Source organism: Protopterus annectens, chromosome 14.part0 (assembly GCF_019279795.1).
Source record: "Protopterus annectens isolate FY-2018-M chromosome 14.part0, PAN1.0, whole genome shotgun sequence".
NCBI classification, from domain to species: domain Eukaryota; kingdom Metazoa; phylum Chordata; order Ceratodontiformes; family Protopteridae; genus Protopterus; species Protopterus annectens.
The window spans coordinates 1159564923-1159575231 of NC_056748.1; positions in this window are offsets into that span (position 1 = coordinate 1159564923).

Sequence of the window (10309 nt, forward strand, 5' to 3'; positions counted from 1 at the left end):
TTGTTCCACATTATAAAGGTGAGTGTTCCTCATTTTGGAGATGAAGGTTGGGAGCTATGGCACCAGGCATAGGATAAAGTATTTATTATTAATAGTATATGGGGGCAGACCTGGGGTAACGTCTGTTTGTCATCCATGGATCGAAGTTGTTTGAATATGGGCAGGGATTGACTTTTTATGTGGGTGGGGGGAGTTTTCTTGAGCTGTGGTGTTTTTCTGTGAGAGATGCCTGCTTCCCCAAACCTTCTGTTAATGGTGCAGAACAGGTTTGGATCCCTAGACCTGTGTAAATGCATTGTTTAACCAACACAAGGCATGTTTTAGCAGTCCGTAGTACTATGAGACGTCTTTTGAGTCGGTCCTTGTAGGACATGTTGTTTAGGCCTTGCACCCTTCTGCCAGACAGGTCAACCCTCGGTGGTCTGTAGTATACTAACTATACTGATAGCTTTGAGTCAGTCCATATAGGATGTGTTGTTTTGAGCCTTGTATCTTTGTAGCTGATAAATTGTCTACAATAACCTGATGGCTACTTTTATTTTTTATTGTATTTTACATTTGTTTACCGGGAAAGTCCAACTAGAGCAAGGTCCATTTACAGCGGAGGCCTGGGGAGAAGAGTTCCATAACATAACAGTACAAATGCAACAAATGACAAAAAAAAATTCTGTACAGAGGCATATAGGTTCATAGATTAGTACTAGGCTAACTGCCCTTCCTAGCCAATTATCCCTTGTGAGACTCAAACCCAGCACCTTGTGTTTGTAAGGCAAACATTTTAACAATTAGGCCACCCTCCCAACAATATGGTGCAGGGGTTTGAAGCCCCCCATGTTCATATATCAATGCTAGGCTAGCTGCCCTTGTGGATAATTCTAAGCCTAGCCAATTACCCCATATGAGAATCAAACCCTGCGCTTTGGGTCTCTAAAGACCTTAACCATCATACCAACCTCCCATATATACAATCAGAGCTCCATGTCTTTATATGACAACACATAATGTACGAATGACAGAAAATTTCTATACAGTGGCATATGTACAATCCAGGAAGGAATGGAATCTGGAAAATGCTATTTGGGAGATATGTCCATAGTGTGAGTAATAGTTTGTAGGATAGTAGTTCCTGATAGGGAGTATTTGAGTAGTACAGAATAGCTGAGTTGAGCAGTAAGGAGATGGAGTGGCAAGTTAGGAGGAGAGCAGAAAAGATTTTATGCGATACAGGGGCATAGCCATGATTGCAAGAGGTGTGACTTTAGTGATGTCTTGAAAAGTGAGATGGATGGTGCAGAGGAGATACTTTGGGTTACCTAGCAATGGTGTGGGAGAACTTAATGGTTTAGTCCCCCTCCTTGACATTCCTGGCATAGGCATTAAACAAATCGATCACTAGTGAAGCTTGCACACAACAGCATGCAAGAAATGCATGTTGTTGCCTTGTGCTATGGACCTACTATTCACCCACAAGAATTGGATGGGGCACAGTGGTGTAGGGGTAGTGTTGTCACCTCACAACAAGAGGTTTTCTGGTTCGATTCTTCGCTTGAGTGCCTTCGGTGCGGAGTCTGCTTGTCCTCCTTGCATTTGTGTGGGTTTCATGTGGGTGCTCTGGTTTCTTCCCATGTTACAAAGATGTGTGGCTGGAGCGTTCCTCCCTGGGCCTCCACTGAAAATTGGCTTCTTTCCAATTCGGACTTTCCCGGTTAACAAATGTTAGATAAAATAATAAAGAATAGGCTTCATTCAGTCAAGAGATTTTGGCCTAGCTCCTCATCAGACCTCAACCTGTGAGTGCAAGAAATGTGGACAAAGAATTAAGGGGGAGACAACGGCATAAAAGTAGGAACAGATTTTAAAAATTGTTCCTATAATCTTGGAAAGTTGCTAGAATTACAGATTTTGCATGGTTATATATTTTCTGAAGAATATGAAGTCTGAAACTCTACTATCATTTCTATTTGGACTTGCTTCAGTTCTTCTTTTGGCTGCTCCTGTTAGGGGTTGCCACAGCGGCTTAACTGTTTCCATTTGCTCCTGTCCTCAGCATCTTGCTCTGTCACACCAACCACCTGCATGTCCTTTCTCACCACATCCATAAACCTTATGTTAGGCCTTCCTCTTTTCCTGTTACCTGGCAGCTTGTACTGTTGTCCTCATGTATGGTTTAGCAAAACTTTATGCCGGATGCCCTTCCTGACGCAACCCTCCCCATTTATCCGGGCTTGGTACAGGCACAAAGAAATGCACTGGCTTGTGCGTCCCCAGTGTCTGGGTTTACTTCAGTTCTCAGTGATTTGCCAGAAAGCCTCAAATTTTATGAATAGCAAACTAGAAATAAAATAAGTGTGGATAGTTGAGAGGTATGTTCCTTAGGCCCATTTCCTTCTGGACTCTGTGCCCTCTAGTGCTCCTTCCCCATGACTATCTGTATTTTGACTATTCCATTCACTCATACACCGATAGCTTTCAGTTCATTAGGTAGTTTAATACCCCCTATGAAGTTTGTTCAATTTTGGGTGTTTCCTTGGTGATTGATAGGTGACAAGGGTGTTGCTTCATTGACTGACAGATTGTCAATGAATGTGACCTTTTTTGTCCTCCCAGTGCACTGTTAATTTACATGGACAGACAGGATTTGATACGAATTAGTCTGTGTTCTTCCTGTCCTATATATGTACCCCCATCTGTGTACACACGTGCACACACAAGGTTTCACTGGTGCATGCTTACCTCTGTGCAAAATCCTCTACAGCCACACACGTGCACACACAGGGTTTTACTGGTGCATGCTTACCTCTGTGCAAAATCCTCTACAGCAGGTTGTGTGGCCTGATGATTCCATTTTGGCAATCTGTTACTGCTGCCCCTGACCCACCTGATATTAATAAATGTAAATGATGCCTCCACAATCACTTAATGTATGTGTCATTTTCTTCTGCTGCGTTTATACCTACTAAAGATACTGTTTTGGATTAGCAATCCTCTGTAAGCAAGGCATTAATTTAGACAGGCACAGACATTTATCCTGAAAGAAGCCATTTTCTAAATGATGCTCAAAAAAGTGTCCTCTTTAGAGTACACAGAGTATGCCTGTCTACACTCTTGCTGTAGGCATAAATTTAAACAGTAATACAATTATTTTGTTGCAGGTATGGGTAACTGGTCTGTGGCTAGGGTTTTCTACTCCACAAATGATTGCATCACAAGCTTTTAAAGGTGAATGGCTAAAATACTTAAAATCTGCTAGTACAGTTAGATGTGAAACATGCAAAGAAATATACAAATGCATGAAGAAAACAAAAAAATAACCAATTTGAGAAGAGGGGATGCTTGGAAGAAGCAAGTCTCGCAAGATAAATCTTTCCAAGTTGTATCTACCTGAAACTGTTACTGGGCTCTAGCTGGACTAACTTGAGTCTTCTGCATTTACATCTTTGTTATGTGCTGAAGTAAACTCGATGGTAGAGTAGCAAGCTGGGACATGCTCAACAAAATTAGGCAACACTCCTGCAAATAGTAAAATGGTACTTGCCATTTCAACATTCTCTGAAGAGACAGCGGCATTTTGTTTATATAGATACCTTACATTCCCTTTGGAGGGGGGTGCAGGGGTGTAAGCCCTGCAGTGGACATTACACTGTTTTTTTTTTTTTTACATTTAATTTTCTTAAGAATAATTGAAAAACGGATCTGACAGGATGAAGCTGGCCCATGTCAAACTGGGGGTGGTGCTTGCTAATGTGCATCCTAAAATAAACAATTATCAGGATAGTCGTTCAGTCTAATCTGGAGAAAGATGTTTTGGAAGGGGTCCAAAAGGGGAGGCATGCCATTACTATCATTCTTTCAACCCCTTCTTCCCTCACTGAACCACAGTTTGTGACACATTCTGGAAACATTCCGTGAGGTAATGTCTTTGGGGGGGGGGCTATGTCTAATTAACAATATGGGAACGAAAATTGTGCTTAATTTTAGTTTCACATCAGTTAACTGGTACAGCTTAAGTACTCTTTCCCCAGAAAGAAACTCACAAAATATTTTAATCACTTTTTACAGCTTTTAACTCCAGCTTGTAAATGAACAGTGAGAGATTCTGTAGTCACACAGCAAGAAAGTTATATTTTCAGTTTAATGTATCTGATCACATTTTGTATTTACTTGCTGTGCTTTCCTGGGAAAAACACCATTATAAGTTTCATGTACATTTTATGCATTGCACAGAAAAATCCTGAGTTTCACCCCCACCTTTTTTTTGTTTGTTATTGGAGGAAAAATATGCAAGTTTACGTCGCTGTTGCAGTCTCCCTAGCAGAACAGTGGCGTGTTTATACAGATCCCCTTCAGACTGACGAGCGGCCAGAACATCTGAGACGTGTTTTTTTTTTAGAACATTGGACCGGTTACATGGAGTTTGCTGTAGAAAGCTATTCACTTCAATGTAAGTGCAATCTCGGAGTTGGTATATTTAAGTAGCAGGGGGTGTGGATGGTGCAGGGGGGTGTACCCCCAGCTGCAGCAAAAAAACAAAAAAATATCTGAAGTTGTGTTTTCATTTGCTCTTCAACCTGTGGGACATGGATTCGGGATGGATCTGACTTCGCCGCATTTTCCAGCATCGGATCCGAGCTCCAAGCTTCTCCCCTCAAATCTCGTTTGCTGTGCATATCACTAGCATTGTAGGCGGTTGCTCCAGACTTTTGATGAGTGGATTTTGATTTAATTCTGTCCTTTTGATCTTTCCTATCTTCCTTTCCACTTTTTCACATACCTCTACCCTTGCTCTCAGGCGTCGGTCCTTTGTTGCTTAAAAAACAAAAACGTATTTCCATTTCCTACGTCTCTCTTTCTCTGTCTTTAGGTGTGTGAGGGGGTTTGTGGGTCCTCTTTTTCCGTCTACCATGGTAGAGACACCAAAGCCAGGGTTCTGGAAGTGCACATAGTGTGGCCATAAGCTCCCCCCCCTGTTGTCCACATTCTGTGCATGTTCTGTTTAGGGGTCCCACACCTGGATTCCTCCTATTCGATCTGCGCGGGGTTCCATCCCCGCATGTTGATTGACTGGAGGAATAAACTGATACTTAAGGACCTCCTCCTACCACAGATGCCCTAGCTTCTTTATCCGCCCTGGTCTATGGGACTCAACCTCCCACCAAGAGGAGCAGGGACGGAGAGAAGCATAAACACTGAGACTGGGATAGGCCTAGGAATTGGTCCCCTGACCCCACTTCCTCGGCTTAGGCCCGGTCCGTTGAAATCTCGCTGGCTCCCCTCGACTCTATTCACCCTGCTTTTCCCCAGAGCCGGAGGTTTCTTGGGGCTGTTCCCCTGTGTCAGCCTCTCTAGGCAGGTGTCTGTGGCCTCCTCCGCCAGGTCCACTGGCTGCCTTTCTCCATACAGACAACACAGCAGACTTGCCAGTATAAAAATCTAGCGCTCTAATGTCAAGTAGTAAAATAAAATATTAACTATAACTAAAAAGTTTATAAAAAAAATACACTAAGAAGAAACAACAGTTATAAAAACTATAAAGAATATATTTTAGTATTTTTATATCTAGCCAGAGTATTCCTTTAAGTTGATATTTAGTTTAATTAGAGGATGTGATGCAATTAGTAGGTGTCTGTGGATTTACAAGTGACTAGGATGTAAAACACATTGTCTGAAGAAGCAATATTTTATTGCGAAAGCGCTCACATTTTACTACTTGACATTAAAGTGCTGGATTTTTATACTGGCAAGTCTGCTGTGTTGTCTGTACAGATTTCATTGCTTCTGCTACTCTTTGTCTTTTGATTAATCTCAAGTCGCTGTTGGTCCCAGTTGAGGTTCTGGATTTTATTGGAGCACGGTTAGACACCATTCAGACCAAGGTTTTTCTAACTTTGGACAGGCTTCTATCACTCTCGCATCACGTCCTCTGCATTATTCAAGCCCAAATCCACCAGTGGAATATGTCCTATGGGCGTTTCCGGCCACAATCACTCTCATTCCTACAGCGTGGTTGCAAATGAGGGTGCAGCAATGAACACTGGCGGTCCAGTGGTCATTATAAATCTTCCATTGTCCCACCCTATTCATCTGTCTTGAGCCTGCAGGGATTCCCTTCTGTGGTGGATTCATTCCCTGGACCTGTATTGGGGTTGTCCGTTCATTCTTCCTACCCCGATGACCATGGGTGTCTCCCTACTCGTGTGGGGGGTGGCACTGTTTGGGAAGGACCGTCCAAGGCACGTGGTCTTCCCTGGAGACCCATCTGCATAGCAACGTCCTGGAGATGAGAGCGGTGCTAGTGGCACTGCATGCTCTTCATGCCCATCTTCCCCTAGGGGTGATTGCTTTCCAGACAGGCAACATGTCTGTAGTCTGGTACATCAACAAGTAGGGTGGAACCAGGTCTTATCCCCTTTGTTGCAAATTCATAAGATTGTGGCAGTGGGTGATCTCCACTGGCCATTTTCTGGTTGCAACACACATTCCGAGGAGGTCCAGCATTCTGGAGGACAGGCTTAGCATAATTTGTTCTTTCTTATGGTGCTCTCTGGGTATTTTTTGCCAAGGGGTAAGGCCTTGAGTCAGGTTGTGATGCTATGTTTGGCAGCAAACTCAGTCTGAGAGGAGGAGTGAGACAGGGGCATTGTGGGTAGGGGAGGAGCTTGAAGCTCTGCTCCGATGCTGGAAAATGTGTCAGTCAGATCTGTCCTGGATCTGTGTCCCACAAGTTGAAGACAAATGAAAAGCAACAACTTGGAATGTTATGGTGAGTACATAACCTTTTTTTTTTTTTTTATATTAAGGTTTCAGTGTTCTGAGATTTCATGCATATGGTCTTGGCCATATGTGGTTTGATATTCCAGGGCAGTTCAATCTGAAGGAGACCTGTTTTTATATACATCTCACAGAAGTTATAAGTGAAATTTACATGTAAGAACATAGCGTGCAGGAAATTTAATACTGGGATATAAAAGTTCTCAGAAAATAGTAAATATTTACAGTGGTAACAAGGATTTATAAGGATTTGTATTCTAGAATTCAGAAAAGGAACACCATTCGCAGTAATTGACTGGGACGGGTAGGTCAGTTACTACAATGGAGAGAAACTTTGTTTCACAGACAGCTATAGATGCAGTGAAAAGACCTAATTATCAGCACAGTATGTCTCTGCATCACACTAGCTAACGATAGAACTGTCACACCTTATGTCGATAGTGTTCTTTCTATCAACCCATGAATCATGGTGGCAGAGAGACCTCCTTAAATTCTTTTGTCAGTTTGTGGAGTTGGGATTGGGTGACAGCATTCCAAGAGATAACATTACAACTCTGTATATATCTGTGTGTATTTGTGACCCTATGTGTATAAGAACATGTATACATACCGCATATATACTTTATTGCTGTTGCCTGAATATGATGGATTGCTTTTGTTTGACTGTAAGTGGTATATGCATAATACCTAAATAAAAAACAAATTGTGTTTTTCAAGAAGTAACATTTTTTCCTTCCTGCCAGAACTCTTGGGGATGGCATTGCATGGTTATTCTTAGGCAGATTTTCAACCTATGCATTTATTGTCTGATGGTAGCCCTCATTACAAAATCATGCATTTATATGGCTGCCAGAATGATGACTTCTCCGGATGTCACCTCAGTGGTTCTGGGAGTTCCTCATCATGGAGCATAAGTTTGGCGAGGCTTGATGCTCATCAGTCACTGTAGCAAAAGAAGATTGGGGAAAGTGAATGTTATTTATTCTGTAAATGTTCCAGATAGCAAGAGTTGTATACAGAGTGCAAGAGAGGGGGCAGAGGCAGGAATTAGGGCTGTATTTTAAAATCCCAAACTGGAAAGATGACACGTAAAGGACAGTAACGAAATGGTAAGAGGCAAAGGACAAAGATTGTCTATCAAGATGAATTGAGAAGATATAAAAACCAAACGAACCAAAAATAGCTCCAACTGACTGCGAATCCAAGCAGAACGCTGCTCAAGATGTTAATAGTTCAACAATTTAATAACTCAAATCCACACGAAGCACCTAAAATCACCACATGAATCCACAGACAGTAATGGTTAAGTGCTTTCATCTGCTGGCACAGATTTAAACAGAACCATGAATAATTCTAAAAAATTCCTTATATAGGAGTTTAGGTGCCAAAATTAATTGATTAATTAATTGGCCAAGATACAAGGCTTGACAACACACTCATTAAAATATGTATAAACTGTACAATCATATAGAACAACATTTAAATAACTAAAGGGTGCAAAATGCATCATAAAATACATTCATAAAATGCATGTGGGCTATGATGAGGGGTCTCCCAAGAGGCCGTCCAAGAAGGCCTTACCCCTGAATGTCCTGTCTTCTGATCCTTCCTCTTCGGAGGTTTTCAACTTAACTGATAGGTCTTTCTCCCAAGAAGTCATTCAAGTTTTGAACAAAGGCTTCTCTTTTATTCCTTCTCAAAGGGCAGAACTGTCTTCTTTGTTACTAGATTTAAGACTCTTCCTTAGAAAACTCAATCTGAAGTTAATTTGTGAAAAAGATTCAGAGTTAGACTCTGACCTAGTGGGGGTGAATTTAAAAATTCCTTACAAAAGGAGCCTTTTTAACCCTCCTCTTATTAATACTTTGCAGATCTTTCTGAAGCTTTGCGAAAAAGATTTTCGCACTCTCCTGTCCACTAAGTCTTCACGTAAATGGTTTAACCTTTCCAAAAGCCATTCCCTAGCTCTCAAACAGTTGCAAAATGACAAAACTCTTAGAATTATGACAGCCGATAAGGGCACTGGTATTGTCCTTATGGAACAGGAACGTTATTTACACACTTTGCAGAATGATCTTAATGACAATAACTATTATAAATTGGTTTCCTTGTCCCTAGTGCACCGAGCCTTCAAAACTATTGATAGAACTCTAAATACTCTCCTTAAGCAGCAAGCCATTTCTGAAGAAGAAGCTGAATTCATGTCAGTACCCAATCCCCAACTAGGTAAATTTTTCGGCATTCCCAAAATTCATAAAGACCCTCTCAACCCCCCCTTTAGACATATAGTTTCCAACCATAGAACTAAAACTGAAAAAATATCCGAATTCTTGGATTGGACCTTAAACCCTATAGTACAAAAGTCAAAATTTTACCTCAGAGATTCATGGGATTTCCTTCATACCTTATTTTTACATCCACCCTCCTCTAAGGATATATTACTTGTCACTCTTGATATTGAGGCTCTTTACACCAATATTCCCCACACAGAAGGTATAGATTTTCTACGGTCTTATTTAACACAATCTACCTCTTTTAGTCCTTACAGAATTGAGACTATTTGTTCTCTTACCAATCTAGTTCTTCAAGGGAACTTCTTTCATTTTAATTCTTCCATTTATCAACAAACTAAAGGGGTTGCTATGGGTTCTAAGGTGGCGCCGGCCTTCGCTAACTTGGTTTTAGCCTCCTGGGAAATCAATTCCCTCGTTTCTCTACCTGACTTTAAGTTTGTTAAACTTTACACCAGATATATAGATGATATATTTTTTGTGTGGGAGGGTGGAGAACACAGACTACATTCCTTTTTGGACTCACTTTCTACATCTTTGCCATTTCTTACCTTTAAATTGTCCTCGTGTGGGACCCAGGCCACATTTTTGGACACTTGCATTTCTTTTGATCCCAACAATTTATCTTGGTCCTCTTCACTACATAGGAAAAGCACTTTTAGGAACAATTATTTAGAATACACCAGCATGCACCCACTTTTTATGAAACATAACATGGCCAGAGGACAGTTCATACGTATCTCTAGGTTAGTCAGTGATGATAATGATTTTATAAATGAATGTAGTACACTCAGGTCTTTTTTGATTAATAGAAACTATCCTGTTAACGTTTTAGATACCATTATTTCAGAGGTTACCCTTTCTAGACCTTCAAAGTTTCCACCTATTATTACATCTGGCTTTGTGCCCAACAAAACCAGAAATAGATCTACTGTGACCCCTACCTGCACTCCCTCTTCCATGACTAGCACCCCTGTGCCAGACTCTGCTGTCTCCTCCACCACACCCACTGTTCCAAAGGATTGGACACTAGCCTTTCCCGTTCCCATTTGCAGAGATTCTTTTCACATTAAAAGTATTATCTCTAATAACTGGGATATTCTTACTAATAGCCAGGAAGTCTCCAATAGATTAGGTCTCTCCCCCTCATTTTTATACAAAAAGACTAAGCCTCTCAGAATTTCTTTTGAGAACAGGGATAGCAAATTCCTACTGGAAGATTTCCCACCTAAGACCCCTGATACTGGTAT